This window comes from Mustela nigripes, chromosome 4, assembly GCF_022355385.1.
Source record: "Mustela nigripes isolate SB6536 chromosome 4, MUSNIG.SB6536, whole genome shotgun sequence".
NCBI classification, from domain to species: Eukaryota; Metazoa; Chordata; class Mammalia; order Carnivora; family Mustelidae; genus Mustela; species Mustela nigripes.
The window spans coordinates 49,133,221-49,157,208 of NC_081560.1; the positions used below are offsets into that span (position 1 = coordinate 49,133,221).

Here is a 23,988-nt window from a genome sequence, read left to right on the forward strand (position 1 = left end):
TTTTAATGGCTTCGGGGATTCATGGTATTCAATGACCGTGTTAAATGATAATAATCACATCTGGTTTATTACTATAGTAATTCAGCAGCTTCTCTTGAGCAGCTATTTTTTATTATATGTGCTGTGCTACTGTCATGGTCATTTATAGCAGTAATATTTTAAAGTGGCTCATTTGTTTGTTTAAGGACAGTTTCACAATCTATTTCTGTATTAATATACATTTTGCACTATTATTGCCAAGCTGCCACTGGAAAATTGATCCTAGCCCGTTACGACTGGAGAGGCCAGGGACAGACCCGAGCAGAGATGGAGCGGGGGCCACGGACCGGGCTGTCCCAGCGCCCCCTGGGGTGGTGTCCACCGCTCCAGAGGCTTACTCAGAATGAAGGTGTGCACCCAGAAAGAGTTAAGGAATAAGAAATACAAAGGGAGGACCCGCGACTTGGGGAGGCATTTCAAGCGAAATACCATCCGGAGGCAAATGCATTTGGGAAGAACCGCGAGATGCATGGTCTGCAAGGCCCGAGGCGGTCATCAGGCCTTGGCAGGCATCTCCGTTTCTATCACAGAATAACAGCAAGGAGGAGAGGAGTGAAGCAACGTGAACTCGCAAGGGAGGTGCAAGGGCAGATCAAGGTTACCCACTGGGTGGCTTCGACACTGACGGCAATTTCAGATCTGCTGGAAGTGGGCCTTGGTGACTTGCACAGGAAGGGCGAGCTGTGCCCCTATCCCGGCACCTTCATTCCGGGGGTTCGGAGCAGCAGGTGTGACACCGACCTCGTGTGCAGCGCCTGCGGCTTTGGCCCCGGATGACGTCACAAGGTGTTGCTTGGGATGGGGTACATATTAGCCTGAAATCATATACTGCTGTCTAGTAGGGAGGGGGAGAGGGAAGGGGTTCTTAATAACCCAGGAGAGTTAATTTTCTGTAACATTCTGCTGAACCAGGTTGAGGAAATTCAGAGGAGCCCGGAGAAAACTGCCAGGCTCCTGCTCGGCTTCCTCTCGGCTGGATCCTGATTGGTTGGGTGACAGAGGGCAAACGGCTTTTACGGCTATGAATGATGTATGACCGTAAAATGGTCTGTAACCAGAAGTACCAACTGACATGCCTGCTGATTTAACGGACACCCAGGGTTATGTTTGCACAGAGACGCTTAAATAAACACGTGCTAGGTTTGAGGCCGTTTACTAAGCCATCACCTCGCTCGCTCTTCTTTTCCATTTTATTTTACTTCATAAAAACGGGGAGAGTAAAATCACGGTTCCCTTTTTCACAGTAATGAAGATTTACTCCTCGCAGCGGCACTTCCTCTTCCTTCCTCTCCTGCGGACTTCTGGCCCCTTTTCCTCCTTCTACCTGCAGGGGGAGCTGCCGCAGCCTTGCGGAAGCTCGGGAAGGGGCGGGAGGGGTCGGGAAGGGTCGGCGAGCGCAGCCGCTTTCAGGAGCTGCCCTTTGGGAATGGAGGCGATGTAGTCTGGTTGCTTTTGCATTGCGTGAGTGAGAAGAAAGCCCCGAGGTCCCTGTTTGATCGGTGGAATGGGGAGATTTCTGTTCCGCCACCAATCAGCAAAGGCACCAAACACGGGAGAGATGCTCTTCCCGCGATGGTTCTCGAACTGAAAAATAATCTCATGAGCTTGTATGAATAAATTCTCTCAAATAGGTGAGAAATCTGCAAGATATCATACAGGAATTCTTCACTATATGTGTGGAAAATTTCCCCAGAAGATCCGTATGACTTTATATTCCAAGCTAAATCAGGAATGGCAAATCAATCCCCAATTTGTCCTCCCTGGATCTCAACTGGGCTTTAGAATCTCTTTCACAGCGTTCTTCAAGAGTGCATTTCATAATGACTAAGTGTGTTTTTACCCATCTTTTGATTATCTGTGTCTAATGGTATCAGCATTTAACTAAAAAATGTAGCTGATCTCTATTCTCCAGCTTGATAGAGGTTTTTTCCAATCCTTCCATGTGACCTGTTCTTCCCGTCTGGTCCTGTAGGCATTGGGGTTTATTGTCCGTGGAGTATTTTTTTTTCACACAGTATTTTTTTAAACTTTCTAAACCCATGTTCCCCGGAACACTTTTTGTCATGAAAGATTGTTTTATTTTCTTATTGAGATATAATTGTTATATAACGTTGTGTAAGATTAAGGTATATAGCAGGTTGATTTAATACATTTATCTATTGTAATGTGATTACTGCTGAGGAATTAGCTAACACCCCTATCAGGTCATATAATTATTATTTTTTTTTGTGGTGAGAACAGTTGAGATCTAGTCACTTAGCAACTTTAAAGTCTATAATACAGTGTTGCTAACTGTAATCACTTGGCTGTGGGTTCTATCTCCAGCCCCTACTTACCTATCTACTAGTTGCAAGTCTCTGAGCACTTTTGGTAAGATGAAATTCTCCTGCCCTTCTTTAATAAAAACTTCCATTCAATCAAAATTAAACCAAAGCAATGGGACAAAATATTGCTCTGTCTTTGAAGGGTACACTTCTGAGGTACTGCTACTCCATCTCTAGGGTTGACAGTCACTGCTCCAAAGAAAATTGTTCTAGTCTGATATTTCTGACCTGGTGGGACACAAGGACTCCTTAGTTACTCTAGTGTTCTCATGATCATTGAGATGACAGAGTCCTTGGTGGACCACGAGCAATTTGGACAAATATATTTGAAACTGGGTATCAGTAAACCTGCTGATTCAGTAAAATAAAGATATTGAAGAGTACAGGCCATGAAGGAGGAAGTAACACTAAAATTCTTTTTTTTTTTAAGATTTTATTTATTTATTTGTCAGAGAGAGAGAGAGAGAGCACAGGCAGACAGAGTGGCAGGCAGAGACAGAGAGAGAAGCAGGCTCCCTGCTGAGCAAGGAGCCCAATGTGGGACTTGATCCCAGGATGCTGGGATCATGACCTGAGCCGAAGGCAGCCGCTTAACCAACTGAGCCACCCAGGCGTCCCTAGAATTCTGATAGTATCACACAGCACACCAGATAGAAGAAAGGACTTAATTACCTAGTAGAAACTTTCAATCTTCATGTGCTATGTGAAATTGTAAGTTGATCGTACCTGGAGACACTGTTTCATGTTGGTAAGTCTTGGAGAGACTGGTTTATTAAATCGTATGGCAACATATTTATTTACAGTGAGAAATGGGCTCTTGTGTGGGTGAAACTCCATGTGGACATGACCAGTCCCATCATCAGCGCACTGCACCACTCTTCTTCCTTCTGCATATTTCTGTGGTTACGCAAAAGTACCACTGAATTTATCAGCTGGTGAATGGATGAATAAAATGTAGCATAGCCATACAGTGGAGTATTATTTGTCAATAATAAGAATGAAGTAACAATTCATGCTATCACATGGATGAACCTTTAAAACATTACGCTCAGCGAAAGAAGCCAGTCACAAAAGAATACATAATGTATGATCCCATTTATATGAAATGTCCAGAACAGACAAATCCATAGAAACGGAAGGTATATTCATGGTTGCCTCAGGATGGAAAGAGATTGGAATTTGGGGAGTAAGAGGTAATTGCTAAAGGGTATGGGGTTTCTCTGGGAGCTGATGGAAGTATTCTAAAATTGATTGTGATGATCGCTACTCAAATCTGTAAAAATACAAAGAACCATCGAATTATATACTTTAAATGGGTGAATTGAATTATATGCGAATGAAGCGGTTACCAAAATAAAAGGATCACTGCCATCATTTTGGATCATGATGCTTCCAGGTTGGTATTTTCACATCTTTCTACGGACTTGAAAGGAGTATTCATGAATTTTGATATATGAGCATCTCATTCAAGGACATGTCCTTCTCACAGTACATGGCAGAAGTGTAAGAAGCAAATAGAACTACTCAAGCATATTTAAAGCCTCTACTTGTATTGCCACCATTAACATTCTATTGATCAAGCAAGTTGCATGGGCAAGCCCTAAAATTAATGGCAAGGGAATGTATTATCCACCTACTTTACAAGGAGGCATTGCCAATGCCAGGTTGCAAAGGGCGTGGATGTATAATCCTATTATCACAGGAAGGGGGTGGGGACTAATAAAAAAATCTACTACAGGTGATCACTTTCCGTGGGGTGGTAGTGAGGAGTATGACACCCCACACAGTGGAATGCTGGCAGACTTGGGCCTCCTGACCCTGATACACTGGGAAATCAGGTCTTCCTCTTCCACTGATCGTAGCTTTCCTCGTTTTCATCGTCTACCTTGACAAAAATGTTGAGATTTCTAAACAGTTGTCAAACAAATTGAATGGTGATTTTTGTTTCACAACATGCAGGGCTGATTTCATTTACATTGATCCTTCTACTTTATCATATTTCCAACATTTATCATTTTCCTCTGGGAAGTTGGGGGATGTATTGGTAAGAGTTAGGTTTGGCCGAAAACAACAAAGACCCAAAATAACACTGTCTGAAGCAAAATAAAGATGACGTCTCTCTCAGGGAAAATCCCAGGGAAGGCAGTTCAGACTGGTGTAGGAGTTCTCCTTCACCCAGACTGCAAGTGTCTGAGCTCCTTCCGGGGAGTGACTCCTGCTGCCATGATCCAAGATGGTAGCCATCGCATCCACATTCCACAAAGCAGGATGGAGAAAGGGATCAGGAAAAAGGAGGCAAACGGCATGTGCCAATCATGAGGAAATTCTCCAGAAGCTGTCATACGACACTCCTAAATATTTCACTTGCCAAAACTTTGCCTCATGGCCACACCCAACTGCAAGGAGAGCTGGGGATTATAATCTCTATACCAGGCAGTCAGGTGCTCAGATAAGAATGGGGAGTTCTAAGAGAGAATGCATGTTGAGGGGACATGTAGCAACCTCTGCTACAGAGGACAATTGTCCCTGACCCTGCAGCCTCAGGGCTACACAGGTGGGTCAGTATTCACCATCTCTCATGAGGACTATTACCGACGTTTCTTAGACAGCAGAGTTCTAGTGAGACACCATTGTCTAGCGTTTCTATCTGCAGACTCTGGAGTCACGCTGATAGGGTTCAAATCCAAGTGGCCCCTTCTTAGTCACAATGTGAACCTTGGGCTAGTTTCTTCTCTGTATTTCAGCTTCTTTATCAGTAAAGTGATAATAGCAGTACCTACTTCATAGTGTACTTTTGAAGACTGAGTTAAAACACAAGCGGCTCTTATTATTAACTGGTCTCTCTGCCTCTAGTCTCAGCCTTTCTTGCTACAGTGGAAATCTGATGCTCCCATTCCATTAAATCCTTGTCAGGTTCCCTGGGTGTGTACATATAAAGCCCCAGATCCTTGGTGTGGCCTGGAAATTCCTTCTTAATTGGGACTGTTGGCCTTACTTGGCTTGCCTTTGGCCTCCCTCACATGTAACCTGCGTTTGACCCTATCACACCCCTTCGTCTTGAGACAAAGAATGTCACACGCCTCCCATTCCTCTCCCCGGGTTTCCTCCATCTCAAAGTCTTCCTTGCTCTCCCCCTTTCCTCCAGACACAGATAGCTGCTTCCTCTCCTGGCTCCAACATATTTCCTATATGTGATACGAAGTGAGATGAGTGATATGACTCTTTATGGAAGTATATGTCTCCCTGCCCTAGAACTTGGCCTCCTTGTGCACAGGAACCTAGGGAATACATTCCGAGGCCCTAGGAAGACGAAGTAGGAGCTCAATATTCACTGAATAAGTGAATGAATTTATCCAATACTACATAAATATTTGGCAGCAGGCAAGAGAATGAAAGACACAGTTGTTGCAAAGAATAGGGAGCTTAATGTATACATCTCCCAAGTTATACACTCCATAAAGGAAACAAACACGCGAAAGCCATAAAATCCAACGCCAACAATCACCTTCCAAATAGAAAGAGTATCTTAGAGTCATGTTTTCTTAATAATATATTGTGACACAGACTCAGGAATTGCAAGGCTTGCAGAGCACGATGAGCTCCTCCTGACTAGCCACAGAAGGTGTGCCATTCAGGGACAACAACAATAATAAATGACCCCTTACTGAGCCTTACTTGGCACCCACACACATTATACCGGTGCCTTACTTAACTCATAGCAACTAAGAACTAAATACTATGATTAGCACAGTTTTATCAATGAGGAATTTGTTATGTGGAGAAGGTGAGTGATTGAGCTGTGTTGGGAACCCAAAAGAACATCATATTACAACACAAAATACTAGTGAGACCAAGATACTATGGGGCAAAAGAAACTTTTCATTACATAGAGTAGTAACAGAAATGCTTATAGTCAACCTCCCAAACAACAGGGCCAGGCTGTCACCCCCTCATTGCTCCAGCTCCGTTTTTTCGGCCCATACTGGGAGGGCTGGGAAGCGGTATACTTAGTGGAAGGCTGTGGGGCCAGCTGGCCTGAGGTCAAACCCTAGCTCCTCTACTAACTGTAAACTTGAACATGACATGTTCTTAGCCGGGCGTCCCGTCTGTGAAATAAAGCTTATAATGCTTTCCTCCAGAGATGTCATGAGAAAGAAATTAAATAATACACATAAAAAGCCCAGAACATAATGAGCATTCTACAAATGGTGGCTTTGTCTTTCCTCTCTAAGGCAACGGGAAAAAACACAGAATGGCTATAAATTATCTAAAATAAACAAGCCAGTCACTCTAATTTAACTACGATTAGTGCAAGAATCATAAGCCCAGGGTGTACATCTAAGAAAGGCAAAACCCATTGCTTTGCACACCATAGACTCTGGAATTTTGCTCTTTACCACAAATGGCAAATTAGTTCTATTGCAGGAGAACCAAATCCTACCCACTTTCTAAATATATGTAATTGCCAAGCATAAGAGATTAATCAACTAGAAAGGGAACTAACCTCAGAGTCAATTTGCTTAAAAAAAAAAAAAAAAAAAAAAAAAAAAAACAAGAAACCCAAACCAATGAGTTCCAGAAACCACTGTGCTGAAGCCAGCAGAAATTCCTGCATTTAACCTACCCATACCCTGGCTCTCTCCTAGTTAAGGCAAAGCCTCTGATTGGGCTTTTAAGAAGCTGGAGGGATCCAATGCTGGAAACAGATGGGAAGATTTTATCAACCAGACAAGAGGCCCGTGGGGGCATTAAATGCTGTCCCCATATTTCTAATGAGAAAGAAGCCAGTTAAGCTGCTCTAATTGAAGGTGATCAAAGTGCCTGTGCTTGCCTATCTCCCTGGTGGCCTATGCGGGTGCCTGTCCCACACGGCATTGACTCACATCCCCATGGCAAGCACGGGGGAACACGCAGCTTCCTTCCAAGTGTAGAACAGTAAAGACCTGCATGTTCTGCGGAACCACTACCCTGTGTTCCCAGTTCAGGTGCATTTAAAATCCAACCTGGAGTGAGGATTCTTTGTTTTACTAAACCTCCGCACACTTAAGGCTGCAAACCCCAAAATGTCCATAGGAAAGCTGGTTCAGGGTAAAGCCCCATGCACCAGACCCTCAGCCCCCGCTTCCATGTGAACCCCGCTGAGCCTGAAAAGCAGTGCCTCCTTAGAGGAACAGGATGGGAGCTCCTACCAGCTTCTAGCACTCCACGGGCCTTTGTTACGGGCTTTGCAAGTGCATGGGCACTCAGGACTCAGAACCACCCTGTGACACAGTATGAAAATGGTCCTGGTTCCACGAATGTGGAAGGGTTACAGTATCTGGCTGGAGGCTTGTCTTGGAATTCTTGCCTTGCCACTCACTGGCTGATCCTTTGGTGAGTTTCCTGGCCTCAGCCTCAGTTCTTCGTCTGTAAAATGGGAACACTATGCACATCAAAGAGACTTTGCAAGAACTAACTTCAGATGTTAGAGGGAAAGCACATAGCACAGTGGCTAGCATCTAGTAAGCTCCCAAAGATGATAGATTTGAGTATTACAGGTTTGAGAAAGGAAGTAACAACCCAAGATTATGTGGGAAATGAGATGCCTGCCCCTGCCTGCCTACCTCCAAAGCCAGACTGAAAAAGTAGTATGATGTTTGATACATTCATAAGAGTATTAGATAGGAAGCAAAACAACAAAATAAACAAGTGCTAATGAATCCACCACGCAGCTCAAGGTGTAGAATATTACCAACGTCGGTGCACACACCTATGCTCTGCGCTCCCCTCCTGTACCAAACTGTGCTTACCGTTTGATTAAAAAAAATAATTTATCATATATATGTTATATATATAATCCTAAATAAGATATTGTTCGGTTTTGCTTTTGAAGCTTTTCCACATTATCATCCCACTCTAAGTAGCCTCCCACTCCTTGCTTTGTTCATGCAATATTATGTTACCCAAGACGGAGCCAGACTGACAAGGAGAGCAAGTTTGGTTACTCTCATTCCCATAGACTGTTCTACTCTATGTAAAGACCACCAGTTATCTATCCAGTCTTCTGCTGATGGATGTTTGGGCTGTTTTGTTTTGTTTTCACTCCTCATGTGTCTTCAAGGTCATATGTGAAGAGACTTTCCAGGTGTATGACGGGAGTGGAATTGCTGGGTTGTCAGGTCTATATGGATGTTCAAATTGTTCCAAATTGCTTTCAAAGTGATAGTGTCAATTTAGACTCCCACTGGCCGTGTATGAGAGGCCCCCTTAGTCCGCAGCCTCCCCAACACTCATGTTTTCAGATGGACTGCTTAATTTTTGACAATCAGGAAGATATACATTGTACATCCTGGGTGTGTCTTCTCTTGTTATTAGATTGGAAGGGCAGTAAGGATTTGTGAAGGACGGAATGAAAGGACGTCTGGGAAAATCCCACCATCCAACAAGAACTTGGTCTTCTAGGCTGTGAACACCCCGAGACTGGGTCTGACCCATTTTTTAACAATTCTCTCCTGGCTCCTTTCACACCATGCCGTGGTCAGCAAGTGCTCACGGATGCTCATGGAAATCACTGTCCCGACAGAACAGCATCACAAGGGAGCCTCATCTTGGCCCTACTGTCCGCAAGCAGGTCCAAGTGCAGAAACTTGGAAGGGGAGAAACTCAGCAAACTCAGCTAGGAAATGTCGGTCCCCTTCCCCACTGCTCATTGCAGTCGCTGCGGGTCCTTGCACATGTCATCTCTGCTAGCCACTGCGCCAGAGACTTGGCAATCTGTAGCGCCCTTTCCTTGTGACAAACACCTGTGGGAGTTGGCATTATACCTGCTTGATAAATGAGGAAACTGAGGGCCGAGAAATGGATCCCTTGCCCAAGATCAAAAAGCGAATAACAGGCCGGGTTAGGATTCAAACAAATCCTGCCTGCCTCAAAGCCCACATTTCTTCATCATCATGAGATCCTGCCTCTCTTCTTCTCTGGTCCCTCAGAACACACACGATCTCCTCCTCCCACTTCGGTCCGCTGTCTTCTCCGGAGGAAGGGTCAGTGACGGCCTCTCCCAACGCGGCACAGATCCTCCGCTGGTGTTTTGGGCGTCGATGAGGGGATGCTCTCAGTAATGGTGAGGAGAATGAGGGCAAGACCTCCAGACACGAATGATTGCTGTCCTCCCAGAGACCTGACACCGTGAACAAGGTCCCTGAGGAAGGTGATGCTTAACTCAAGGCACGGAGTAGAACTCTAATTTGTGCCACAGAAAGAGAAACCGCCGACACATTGGGGCAAGGGAGATACTGGGATCGGAGCACAAGGCACAAAGCACAGCTACGGGAGATCCCCAAACACATCAGGACCTCTCTCTGGCCACACACACGCACTCCCACTTTCAGGGGGATAAGGCGATCACACATTGTCAACAACCCAAGGTGGTGTGTGACAGGTGCAGAAGTTAGTGGTCAGGGTCTTGAAGAGCTCCTGGAGAAGGTGGCTCTCAACCTGGTCCCAGGGGGCTCTGGGTGGCCAGAGCATGGGAGGGGGCATTCTGAGCTGAGGGAACGGAATAATAAAAGGGCCACGTCCAAGGAGAGGGGTTCAGTCACATGTTACCCCATTCACATAGCAACCTGCTGCCATTTTTCAGAGAGAAGACATTTTCAAAGCTACCACAGAGGAGGAGGCAACGGAGAATAAATCCAGCACCTTCCTCTCGTGCTTTCATCCCACAGCTTCGGAGTGTGACCTCTGGACCAGCAGCATCAGCGTACTTAAGATGTCACTGAAGAGGTTAGAAATGCAAATTCTCAGGCCCTGCCCCAGACACCCTGATTCAGACATGGGGGTGTGTGCTTTAACCAGCCCTTTAAGGGATTTAGAGAACAGGTACCGGGGTATATTCCCCATTACGTTCCCCCATCAGGAGCCATAACTCAGGAGCCATGGGGTCCCCAACAAGGAAGTCTGATACTCAGGAGGAAATGTTAAGACCAGGCTGCAGGAACCCATCCCCATCCGGGCCACGAGAGCAACCACAAACAGGGATGACAGCAGGGCCCCGCGGAAGCGGCAACATTTGAGCACAGACCAGAAGACGGTGAGAGAGTGACCTAAGGGGCCAGCTGAACAAGGAAGCAAAGATATCTGGGGGAGGAGTGTCCAACGAAAGGGACAGAAGAAGGTCAGCGTGGTTGGATCAGTGAGCAAGGTGGGGGGGGGGGGAACTGAGGTCAGGAGGGCCCCAGTGACCAAGAGGGGGACCTGGACTTCTATTCTGTGTTGGGGGAAAGCCGCTGGAAGATTTCACACTGAGACGTGACAGGGTCTGCCCTGTTTTAAGAGGCAAACTCTGGCACCCTTGTTGAGACTAGGCCACAGTGGGGCAAGAGCAGAAGCATGGTGCCAGGCTACAGTCACCTAGAGGAGTGGCGGAGCCCCTAGGAAAGGGGAAGAGGTAGTGGGATGGTGAGAAGTGGTGAGGTGTGGTACGGAGGTGTTCAGAAATGAAATCCTCTATGAAGGCAACTGGGCTTAATTGTTCCCAGTGGTGGCTGCGCCTTGTTCACAGGGATTTACTGAAGTGTAGAACCCATGCATGGAATCTGGGGAAAGCCAGAGTTCAGGGAAGAACAAAAATAGGTCTGTAACCAAATTCAACCCCCTCGCAGGTAAACTTTTTTTTTTTTTTTTTAAAGATTTCATTCATTCACTTGACAGACAGAGGTCACAAGTAGGCAGAGAGGCAGGCAGAGAGAGAGAAGGAAGCAGGCTCTCCGTGGAGCAGACAGCCCGATGCAGGGCTCGATCCCAGGACCCTGGGATCATGACCTAAGCCAAAGGCAGAGGCTTTAACCCAGTGAGCCACCCAGGTGCCCCTCGCAGGTAAACTTCTAAAAGGAAAAAACAAACAGATCCTGGTTTCAATTTCCACCCTGATCTTCCCTACGGCAGTTTTCATTCCTTTTCCTCAAGTAAATCCTCTTCACTTCTCTCCTTTTCTCCTGGGGTCCCTCCTGAGCCCTTTGTAGATTTCCGGGGGATGCCCTGAAGCTATGAGGACCCATGAATTTGGAGTCCTCTGACTGCCACCTTCCAGTGCCTCGGGACAGCCCAGCCGGCTGGCCACACAGAGACTGTCCTGCTGGGCCTGGCCCCTGGCCAGGGATGGGTTGTAGAGTTAGCAGCTAAGCGAGGGCAGATGGCTGGAGTTTGGTCAAGAGAACAGATGTGCATTACGGGCCAATCTGACCGCAGAGAAACATTTCCCCGTACCTTTTAAAGGTGCACAATTGCCTGGTGAAGCCAAGGCAATTTGACACACATTACCTTGTTCATAAACAGAGAGAGAGAGAGAGAGAGAGAGCCCTTCCTCCCTGAGGGTATGCAAACAGTAGGAGAGGAAGCCAAGGACCTCAGGAATGCTGTAGCACAGCTTTGGGAAACAAATGTCCGTGGAAAGGGCCCAACAGTATATTAATGGGCTGGATGTTACCACACCCAGGCCAGAAGCTAGAAGCTATTGATCGTCTGTTCACTCTTCATTTCAAGGCAGGAGTGCCTTTACACACGGGGGCAGAACCTACCGTTTCATTTAAAGGAGCCCGCCTCTGCAGACCTTTCACTCACCCCTCCAACACCTACCCAGCGACTGCTCTTCTTAATAGTTCCTGCTACTTCTAGCAATTTCTCTCAATCCCAAGGAAGTGGCAGCATCTTTGTTCTTAAGACACTTAACAATAGAGCTGGGGAGACCAGATGTCTGTTAAGAGAAATACCCAAGGCAATTTATCAGGAGCGTTGAGAGAGAGAGATGGGGCTTCATAAACAAGACCAGTCCTATATTCTCTCCCCTCTGTCTGGAATGTTCCCTCCCTTTCCTCCACAACCCTCTGCCTTCTGCCATCCCTTGCCATGCACCTGGCTCCATCTTCTTCACAACTGAACTCCAGCACCAGTTCCTCCAGCGCATACCTCTCTCCCCTTCTCCCTGGTCCCTGGGCATCAAACACACGGAGTCCTTTCCACACGTCTCTCTTCCCCACCAAACTATTCGCATTGCTTGGCACATGTGTGCTCAATTAATGTTGATGTCCTTGAAATGAAAGTCTGGGCTTTGATGTATCTGAGGGAGCTGAAGGCAATAGTTCCTATGAGGGGATAGGAGAGAATAAAAGCAAAAACCATTAAGCCAAGTGCTTTTCATGATATATGGAATGGAGAAAACCCTAAGATCATGCAGAATATGAGAGGAAAACAGTTGATTTTAGATCCTTGAAAGCTTTCCTGGGGGAAAAAAAATGACAACTAGAAATGGACATAACGTCCATGTCACCAAGATGGTGGAGAGTCCTCAGGGCCGAGGGAGTAGGTGAGTTCGAGGAGACATGGAAGGCGTAGGCAGATGTGGGACAGCCTTGGAGCACTTAAAGGAATCAGGGTCTGAGACATGAAGTGTGAGGACAGAAACACTGTGTACCTTGGGAGTGACTATCTAGACGTTCTCTGGGCAAAACTCAGGGTGTTCATCGGCTGTGATGAGGTAATTTCAAGAAAGACACTGTCACCTGGAATCACAGGGGAACCTGAAACCCACCCAATAGAAAGAGAGGAAAGTAAAGAGATTTTCTACAGAATGGAGTTATAGAGAAGGTGAATTTAGGAAAATGAAGGACCACCAAAACAGTTTGATTCACAGGGTAAACCTGGGCCAAGTTAAAATGTGTGCAATGACTCTGGACATGGATAAGAACAACTTTTCCTATAAGGAATAAAAAAATCCTATACTACAGAAAGAATCTTAAGTCACAGCTGGTGGTTTCAAGAAGGAAAAAGTGATAGTGAGTTACCAGGATACTGCCTGAAGAGACCATTCACTCATCCACTCATTCACTCGGGATGAACAAATTTTTTTTAGTTACAACCATGTGCAGGGTATTGTGCTGGGTATCTAGAGAGAGATACAAAACATGCATCTATCTGCCTGTTTCCAGGCTCTCAGGCCACGTAGACAAAATACAGTATATCAGAGATACTTTATTAACTAAACTACAAGATAAAGAAATAAATGTCACAAGTTAAATGCTATGTAAGTCCAAAAGAAAGTGAGGTTTGTTTCCATGAAGAGAGGACAGGAAAGGGTTGGTAGGGGTTGCATCATTTGGGTTGGGTTTTGAAGGATAGGTAGGAATAAGGAAAAAAAGCTCGGACAGTTCTTGGTAGCTAATAAGAGCTCTATGGGAATTTGCTATGAGTATTTTAATTCAAACCACTATGCTTGTAATTCCCCAAGGCAATTTGATACCTTTGTTCATAACTATTCTTCTACCTGGAATGCCCTTCCCCTTTCTGACCCCTTTCTCCCCTGGCCAACTCCCTCTTTGTCTTTCAAGATCATCACCACTCTACAAACACTCCCCTGACCCTGCCTTCTGTCCTGCCTTTCTGCAGCCTATACTGTGAGCACACGTCTGTCATAAACTAGTTACCTAATAAGGGGGCCACCTTTGGCCTCCTGCATGATTGAGAGCATCCAGAGGCCCCCACTCAAGTTAGACTCACTTTGAAAGACTCAATGTCAGGCACTGGGTAGACGCAGATGAAAGAGGAAGCTGTGAGGTGAGTGGGATTGCCAAGGGTCAAGAGCAGAGACAAGGACCTCGGATAGATCTTTGGAAACTGTCTGTATTTTGAAGCTAGTACAAAGAAAAACACAGATGTAATCCCAGGGACAAGCCTGCCTGCCCAGACAGTGCATAGAAGGTGACCTTGGACATCTTTTAGACTTCTCTTACTGTTTCATCAGAGAAAAATAGTTCCGCTGTCTTTACAGGGATATCGGGTGAGGAGCGGGTCTGCAAAGGCGCTCGCCCCCACTGCACTCCCTCACACAACATATTCATAAACAGTTACATAGGGCAGGGTTTTTACCCTATTGGCCATGCACCAGCTGGGCCTATCTGCTACCCCTTAAACAGGCAAGACTGAAGGCAAATATGGATCGTGGGGACCCTCATCAGGAACCACATGCAAATAAGCTACTAAGGCTGCTCCCCCGGGTCCAGACAGGAGCCTAGGCAAAGGGGATAGCCTTTGTTTAAGGAACTTACAAAGGAAGAATTGTTCACAATCTTAGATACCAAGACAACACACAGTGAAGGGTTTACCCCTGTCCTCTAAAACATGAGTCATGCACAAGGCCATTCACTTGGAAAACAGAGACAAAAAATTCACTCCTACCAACATACCAAATCCCATAAGGGTGACATAGCTTACTTTCACAGTGAATTCTTTTCTTGAACCTTCAGGACTCTTCCTCCACGAAGTCCTCGCTGCACACAGTTTTCTGATCTATGTGTGTTCCATAGCACACTACGGGCATCCAGCCCACAGCATGAAGGCATTTTAATCTAGCTTTTGGTGAGGGGGAATGTGCCCAAAACCTATTCCAAAACCTTGTTTATAACAGATGTCGGCAGGCTGTGTTATAAAACTTATACTATTTGTCAATGAAATATAATGCTCAAAGCAAAATATATAGTATGTTTACTTTGAAACTCTTGGCTACTTTGCCACACAATAAAAGAAAGTTGTATTTTTATCAGATAGTTCTCTCAAGCCAGTGTGGCAATTCCCTTTCCCTTCTCCTGGCTCTAATGGAAGCCAATCTGTTCTATATTCTACAAAACTGTAGAAATTATAGAAGGAGATGGGAGGAAGCAAATTTAGTATTTATGAATTTGTTGTGCTGCGTAGATAAATACCCTGTTTCCTACCTCTCCTGGGCATCTGGGTGGGGAAAAACTCAATTAAGTAGGAATCGAATGATCCTTGGAATGATTATAAGGGAGGTCTTCCTCTCCTATTCTTTCTTACTTATGTGATGAATGCATCATTGTTTTCCAGAGCCTGAGATTTCAGTGAGAATTCAGTCAAGATGTGGAGTTTTCTCATATGTAATATTTCTGCATTTCAATCTATGAAAAAATTTGGTTAAAAAATTGGCTTGTATATTTTGAACACTTAATGAAAATAAATGCTATTATTTATTCAAATGCTTGTGATTAATTTTTCATTTTAAATCCATTTCATTGAGGTATAATGACATACAATAGAATGCCCCCTCTTTATACAGTTCAGTGAGTTTTAACAAATGTATGCACCCCTAATGTAACAATCACCCAAGTAAGAAATGGACTATCTCCAACACTCCAAAAAGTCTTCTTGTACACTGCTGTGGTCAGTCTCTCCACCCTACCCCTAAGAAAGTATTGCTCTGCTCTCTTGTCACTACAGATTGGTTTTACTTTCTCAATGATTAAGTAGAAATGAAATCATACATCATGTATGTAGGCTTTGGTATCTGGCTCCTATCTCTAGCACATAGTATGTAAGAGTCATCTACGTTGTTTCATGCCTCGGTAGTTCTTTTCTCCTTATTTCTGCATAATATTCCATTGCAAGGCTATACTGCAATTTGCTTATCCACTGAACAGTTGACAGCCATTTGGGTTCTTTCTGGTTTTAAACTGCTAGAAGTAAAGCTACTACGGGGCACCTGGGTGACTCAGTTGGTTAAGCTCCTGGCCTTGGCTCAGGTCATGATCCAGGGGTCCTGGGAAAGAGCCCCACATCAGGCTCTCTGCTCAGTGGGAAGCCTGCTTCTCCCTCTCTTGCCTCTTCCCCGCTTGTGCATGTTCTTTCTCTCTCTGTCTCTCTCTTTCTCAAATAAATAAAATCTAAAGGAAAAAAAGGAAATAAAGCTACTAGGAACATCGATGCACAAATTTTTGCTGAGATATATGTTTCAATGTCTCTTGATTAGTTATCTAAGATTGAAATCATTGAATAAATGGTAATGGTATAATGAACTTTATAAGAAATTGCCAAGCTGTTTTCCAAAGCAGTTGGACCACTTCACATGCCCATAACAGCATGCGAGAGTTCCAGTTGCTCCACACACTCGCTAACACTTGGTATTGTCGGTCTTTTTAAAGATTCCCTGCTCTTATGGGCATGTTGTAATATTTTGTTGTGGTTTTCATTTTTAGTTACCTGATGAGATGAAATGTTGAATAGCTCTTCATGTGCTTTTTGGCCTTTTACACAATTTCTTTTGTGAAATTTCTCTTCATATTTTTTTTGCCCATTTTTAAAAACCAAGTTGGGGTTTTGTGAGTGCGTGGGTGTGTGTGTTACTGAATTGTAAGAGGTCTTTCTATATTCTGGATACAAATTTTTGTTTTTGTGATGAAATATACGTTTTGTTAACATTTATCTGGCTTGCTTATTCGATCTTTCATGGTACCTTTCAAAGAATAAAAATTTTTAATTTTAATCAAGTCAAATTTATCTTTTTTTACAATATTACTTTAGTTTCATATGTACAACAGAGTGATATGATGGTTCTCTACATTATGCAGTTCTGACACAGTAAGTGTAGCTACCATCTGTCAGCACTCCCAAATTTATCTCTCTTTTAATGATTATTGCTTTTTGTGTCCTAAGAAAACTTAAATAAGACAAAATCATGAAGACAGTATCCTTTCTTTTCTTCTATGTTCTATAACTCCAGCTTTTTATTTAGACATATTAGTCCTTTCAATTATCTTTTGTGTATAATGTGGGATAAAGGTCAAGATTCACTTTTTTTTTTCCATATAAATATCCAGCTGTTTCTGCATCAATTGTTGAAAAAACTACCCTTTTCCAATTGAACTGCTTCAATGCCTTTGTCAAAACTCAATTGAGCAAATATATGTTGATCTAGCTCATTGGCTTTAAAAATTCAAATATTAAACTTTGAATCCCATAAATTGAAAAAATTAAGTTCAGTGCTATTGAAGAAGGATCAAGGAGAATATGCTCAGGGCATTTAAAAATAAAAACAGCCCTGAATTAAACTGCCCATTTGTATGTGTGTGCTCTCACCAGGCAGCAGCCCTCAGAGAACAGACACAGGCCTGACTCCAGCTTGTGGCTGGCACACAACAGGCTCCCAATATACAGGTTCACTGACTAAATGAAGGAACGAAGGAAGGAAGGAAGGGAGGAAGATCACTTTTTATGGTGATACCATAAAACAAAACAGAACTTTGTGGAATACTGCTTTCCCCAGCTGGGCTATTTATTCCCCCAAATTTGTTGCCACTCACCAAAGACTTTGAGTGGTCTTTGCCTTCCATGAAACAGCAGCCTGGACTAGAACCAGGAGGTTCTCACCACCCTTCAGTGAGGGCAACATGTCAGTAGAGGGGGCTCCTGCCCGAGCTCCTAACCTGCTCCTCTCCTTATCCTCTCCCTATTTGTTTCCTGAGCCGTCCTTTACCACATTTCTGTGAGGAGTAGGTCTTCCAATGCCTCCACAATCTCAGGCATGCCAGAAAATATTTTCCTATAATGCAAGTCACTTGTTTACTGAGTCCTCACCTCTCCAGGACAGGAGAGACAGGGAGCAGCTGACTCACCGTCCTCAGTCCCCGAAGGTCACTGCTGAGAGGTCAATGTTCTTGGCCAGATGGTCCAGCCGGACCTTGCCGTTCTCTGCTTCTGAGCCCACTGGTGGTGGCAGCCTCTGTGACCGTCCCCGGGAGACTCCCCTCTCAGGCGCAGTGGGCGGTGGGAGACACAGGCAGCAATTCTGGTTAGGAAATGGGAGGCAGAGCCCCACACCCTCAGCCCCACCTTGTCCTTTGCTCAAGAGTGTCTCTCAGGGGAACTGGTTTCTAGTCAGAGGGTGGAAGCTCCCCTCTCTTCTCGCTTCTCGTGAACATTTTCTCTTTGCCACGCATCCTCTACATTCTAGTCACATTTGACTCCTGACTAGCTGCTTGGGAAGGAAGATGGAGAGTGAAGAAAGAAACGTAAGGGCAAAAAGAACAAAGGGTCTCAGTAAGATAGAGTGTCTGGAATCTGGAACAGTGTATGTGATCAGTTAATGTTGTTGTTATTGTTATAATATTATGGAGGGAGAAGCTGGAGAATGAGGAGTCCCAGTTTCTGACAGAAATTAAAATGAGGCCTTACCACCAGGCCAGCCACAGGGAGCCACCTTTCTCTCCCTGCTGTTCACCGAGCGCCAGCCAATTTTCAACCCATGTGACCACGCTTCCATCCAAGACAATTTGAATTAATTTTGTGCATGAAATTTGGTGGGATGCAGTGCCAAATGTTTAACTGAAATCAAGATGCAAACTTCCCTTCATCTACCCGTTCTGTAAATCCTGTCAAAAATAAAAGAAAAGCCATTAAGCTTGTCTGGCAACATTTGTCCTTTATGCACCAAGTTATTCATTGTTCCTGATTCCCCCAGCCTCTGCCTGCCCGCCTGCCACCCCCCACCCCATATTTGTTCTGTTCTGTTTACGGTCCCTGGGCAGGCCAGCACACTGTCAGCTCTACTGACTTTGCCAAGTCTAAGATGCCTTTTAGGGACTTATTTTATTTAAAGAGCACCCCATTAATGGGTTTAATGGCCTTTCAATCACTTAGTATGTATTGTCAATGAGGGAGAATCGATTTCCTGAGAATTCCTGTTCTGGGAGGAAAACAAACAGCCTTTCCCTCTCTCTGCAGTTTGGCCCGCGAGCAAACGAGGGTGCAGGACACCGTCTGGGCTGGCGCTCTCCCTGCAGCCAGCTGCGGCACGGAGGGCACCCCCTCTTTCTCCTTTCGGGCTACAACTGCTGCCCACGGGGACACATTGCTTTATGAACTTTGGATGAGGCTGACTATTGCTCTCACAAAAGATCCACTCCGGGCCTCATGCCACCCTCTTTGGGGAAGAATCAAACCACGACCCTTGGGGCTTTACAAGATCCTCTCGGTCCACAGGAACAGACGGCGAAGGACAGCGAGCCTGCCAGGGCTCCCCAGACACAGACTTTTAGAAGGGCACTGCCCCTCCGCAGTCTTGAGTTCCAGAATCTTGCAGCAATGAGCAGACATATAACCTCTCACTGGGGGTAACTACTAATTCCATAAGCATCTGTTGATGGCTTTCTAAGTACAGGGCTTGTGCTGTGGGAGACACACGCAGGGGCAGGGAGGCATAAAGAGAGTAGGAAGCCACCTCAGTGCACACTCAGGGTTTGTGTCTTGCTAGTTAGCATCTCCTTGAGGTGTTGTTAGCCAAACTTCTCTCTCCTCCCTCTCTGATTCTCCTCCCCACCATGTCCTGCTCCCTGTCCTCTTCTTCCTCTCTCCTGCCCTTCCCCGAGCATCCTGCAGGAAATCCCACACTCTCAATAACTGCAGCTCTGTTCTGTGAAGACTGCCAGGACAGAGAGTCTCTCTTTGGCACTCTGCAGTCACCGGTCTGAAGGATCCTCACCACGACTCTACGCAGATGCTATCACGTTGGGACTGTCCCTGTTTTTTCAGAGAAGGAAACCGAGTTTAAAGGAGGTCAGGTCATTAGCTGTGAGCCAGACCCATCTGACTTGACAAACTTTTCTCTGAAATCCTGTGCCCACTTTTTTTTTTTTTTTTAAGGTACTTTGCTCCCCAGGGAGTCGTAGCCAGCAGGTACCCACTATCCTCAGGTAAGCAAAGCAAACTTGCTGACACTTGGCTAATTAGAATAACAATACCAATAACATAGCTCTCCACCCTGATGTGACCATCCTGTGCCAAACACTTCATAGATCTTTTTTCACTTAATTCTCACAATGACCTCAAGAAATGGAGAAAAGGGCCCTGTGAGGTTAAGGCACTTGCCCAAGGTCTCATCCTTTGTAGGTAATATGATGATGAAATTGCTAACATTGTTAAAGGCTTATTCTAGGCCAAGTGCTGGGCTAAGGTTTTTATATCTGTATGTTTTAAAATCCCAACAAAGCAAATGTTATTTTCAGCATACAGATGAGGAAATGGAGGCTCAGAGACAGAAAGCAACTTGCCCAAGGTGAGCCAGCCCAAAAGGAATGGAGCCAGCATTTGACCTGGGTGACCTGGGCTTACTTACAATAGTGACCCCACCAGCGTCATGCCCCAAAGCCCACACTCTTCATCTCTGTCCTGTCTAAAAGCCTTTTGGAAAATGGCCCATAAGTTTTCCCAAAACAATAGTTGAAGACCAACCCAAGAGACATCAGGCTTTGCGGTGGGGAGGCTTCTTAACAAGCTCCTACCCTCCACGAGAAGCTCATTTGCATTTGTCCTTCTGCAGTAGCTTCCAATTCCCAGGCAGAACACAATTTAACTGTAAAAGTCGCCTTCACTAACCAGCTGTCTGCCGCAGTCAGGCACCAGGCTCAGGTGCGACTCCCAGTAGGCTCTCTCGAATCAGCTTGCCAGCCTCTGCAAAGCAATATAAAGTCACCTCCGAGAAAAGAGATGCCACTCGGAAGAGGCACGTGCTGCCATGCCAGCTTGTTGTCAGCTCAGAACAGTGGAGAGGGTGCCAATCACGGCTCAATTACTCACAGGACTTCTCCTGAAGGCTGGCCTGTCATCTATAAGAACTGGTACAGGCAAGACTACCAAATATCCCGGGCCAGTGGTGTTACTTAGGATGGGACCCTGGAACGAAGGGGTGATGGGCTTAATTGGCTTCGTCTCGCCACAGTGTCAACGGGCCATGCAGTGGAGGGCTCCCGACATCCAACAGGCAAGACAGTGCCACTCAGCAAATGTCATCTGAGCCTCTACCGCATTCAGGACATTATGCGAGGGAGTACAAAGGTGAATCGAAAGCCCAATCTTAGGGCACCGGTCTGGCTCAGATGGAAGAGCCTGTGACTCTTGATCTCAGAGCCGTGAGCTCAAGTCCCACATTGGGTGTAGAGATTACTTAAGTAAATAAACTTAAAGAAAGAAAGCCCAGTCTCAGCCCTATAATTCGACAAGTATATAGAGTGCCAAATAGAGTAAGAAAAGGTACCCCTAGAAAGATAAAATCACTGAAGTTCAAAGACATCTGCTAAGAGGCCATAGTTGCTCTAAGGAAGCAGATGAGATCATTGGGAGAAGACAGATAGGGATAGTGGCGAATAATACCCAGAAGGGGACTTCTGTGCAGGCTTCAACAGAGGCAACAGCAAAGACATCCTAGACACGGAGCAAGGAAAGAGAGTAAGAGCTCAGCCCCCCATGGAGCAAAGCTGACTCATGGGAGGGACACATCCATTATGTCCAATGAGACAAACATGATGAGACTGGAGAAAAGGCCATGGGTCCCAGTGACAAGGTCAATGCTGACCACCACCACCCCACCCCCGAGAAAATAGTGTATGTAAGGGAGGCCAGCAGTTTCCCCAGGGTCAAGGATACACCTGGGTAGTGGGGAAAGTAACTGAAGAGTGTGGACTGCTACTTAGGAATGTTTATTAGTGAAAGTCAAAGAGATGGAGGCAGTGAAGGAAGAGGGTAGCAGGCCTGAGGAATGTGTTTGAAGGACGGGGTGATTCAAACATGATAGCAGGTTCCTGACGGAGCAAGATTTGAGGGTAGGCAGGAGTGGCCAAGGGCGCAAGGGGACAAATTCACATGAGAAAGACAAAGAGGCCCTTTGAGACTGAGGCAGGGAAAGAGGAAGAGGGATGGTACAGCCATTCGACATGGAAAGGGGGATGCTGACCTTGGAGACCTTGACTTTGCCATGACATCGCAAATGATCTCCAGAAGTGTTTGTCCTATCAGAGGAGTGTGGGGACTGTGCTAAGATGGCCACCTTCTGAAGGAAAATGCTAGAGGAAATGGGGAAAGATTCACTATGTTTGTTTTTCATCAAGCAAATGTTCATCTTTTTCTTTCTCATTATTTTGTTCGCTTACATACAAAATTATAGTAAGTTTAGTTATTCAACCTGCTCTGTCTTTACTTCACCTTATGAGTATCTTCTGACATTTATCTCAAGGATTTGCCTCTTCTTAATACCATCAAATCTAGAGTTCATAGGGGCTAATTACCCAGGCTGAAGTTTACCTGGGTCTTTCTCTTCGTCTTCCTCCAGACTCTCTGCATCACAGCCATTTCACTGCTCATCAGTCCTTTCGCCGGGGGTGGGAAGGGGAAACGTGAAAAGCTAAAACCCAATTCAGTTCACTTTATTACTTATTTTGGGATCCAGCCAAATATTTTAAGCTATTAGCTCAAATGAGGTTGGGGGCTAACTCAAGTTCGTAGCTATTTCGTTATCCATGAGTGGAACCACCCACAATTAGTCCCAAAGTCAGAGAGCTGAAAAATGTCAATGTGAGGGGGAAAAGGACACGCTTAATGAAGGCCCTCCTGGCGGAGCGCTAAGTAATATCTCTCGTACCATAGTTTGGTCTATCTCCTTGTGGTTCACTCTTGCTTTCTCATTGTGGCTGTTTAATTTGGAATTCCACATATTGTATTTTCCTATTGGAAGCACGGAGAGTGAGTACTGCCAGTATTAACAGACTGGTGCTTCTTCCAGTCCCTGAAACGCGATGCTCAGAGTATTCATTAGCGTTATGGTTTGGGCAGCTTCCAATGCTTCGTAGTCTGCCTATCTCATTGACAGTTGAGGTAGGGCGTGATCAGATGTTTCCTGGTGTCCGTTTACTTATTAAACCTTGAGAGGTGTGTGTTTTTAAAAGGATCCAATAGGTCATGAATCATTGCCACAGTTTTTCAAGTTGTTGCTATTAGGAGAAAATGGGTAAAAGATCCATAGGACCTCTCCTACTGCTGTGAATCGACAATTACCTCAAAATAAAAAGTTTAATAAAAAATTTTCCAAGACCTCATCATCAGAAGAGCTAAAATAAAATCTAACAAGGACTTTCATGTATTCAATATATACACAAAAATGGCTAAAATTAAAAAGACTGATAATATCAAGTGTTGACAAGGATGGGAAGGAACTAGAACTCTTGGATACTGCTTATGGAATATACAACCACTTTGGAAAGTAGCTTCACAATTTCTTATAAAGTTAAACATACACCTATGATAGGATTTAGCAATCCCACACCCAGACATTTCCTCAAGAGAAATGAAAATATATGTCCACAAAAAAAGACTGGTATACAAATGTTGATGGCACTTTATTCATAATAGCCCCAAAGTGGAAACAACTGAAATGGCCATCCAGTAGCAAATGGGTGCATTTTGACATACTCATGCAAAGGATACTACTCAGCAATAAAAAGATTAACCACTAACACATATAATATAAATGAATTTCAAAGTCATTATGTTGAGTGATAGAATTTAAACACAAGGGTGAATACTATGTGGTTCTATTTACTTGAAGTTCTAAAATAGGCAATGCAATTTGTACTGACAGTAAGCAGATTCGTGTTTGCCCAGAGACGTGCAGGGTTGGGGGGAGGATCAGGGATGAGCATTAGCTGCAAAAAGGCACGATGGAACTTTTGGGAGGGATAGAAATGTTTAATATCTTGATTGTGGTGAGAGTGGTGGTTACACAAGGGTGTACGTGTGTGTGTGTGTGTGTGTGTGTGTGTGTGAGTGTTTTATTTAATGTAAAGTACACCTCAAGAAAGTTGACTGGGGTTAAAAGGAAAACTCCAAGAACCTCTAACCAAATCAGAAAAACAAACTAAAGCCAGCAATGATTTTCTTATGCTCAGTACATTAACTTTCTCATCTTAAATACATCTTCGACAATGAACAGATACCCTGAGTCAGAAGACCCTGACTTAGATCAGCCAGTAGAGGG

The 23,988-nt window shown here is 44.9% G+C and overlaps 1 long non-coding RNA gene across 1 annotated transcript in view; it reads right to left on the reverse strand.

Moving 5' to 3' along the window:
- Positions 1 to 18,396, reverse strand: part of LOC132015867 (uncharacterized) — a 31,513-nt gene extending 13,117 nt beyond the window's left edge. The window contains exon 1 of the long non-coding RNA XR_009403803.1: positions 17,801 to 18,396. This is a non-coding gene — a long non-coding RNA (uncharacterized LOC132015867). The remainder of the gene's footprint in view (positions 1 to 17,800) is intronic.
- Between the last annotated feature and the right edge of the window lie 5,592 nt (positions 18,397 to 23,988).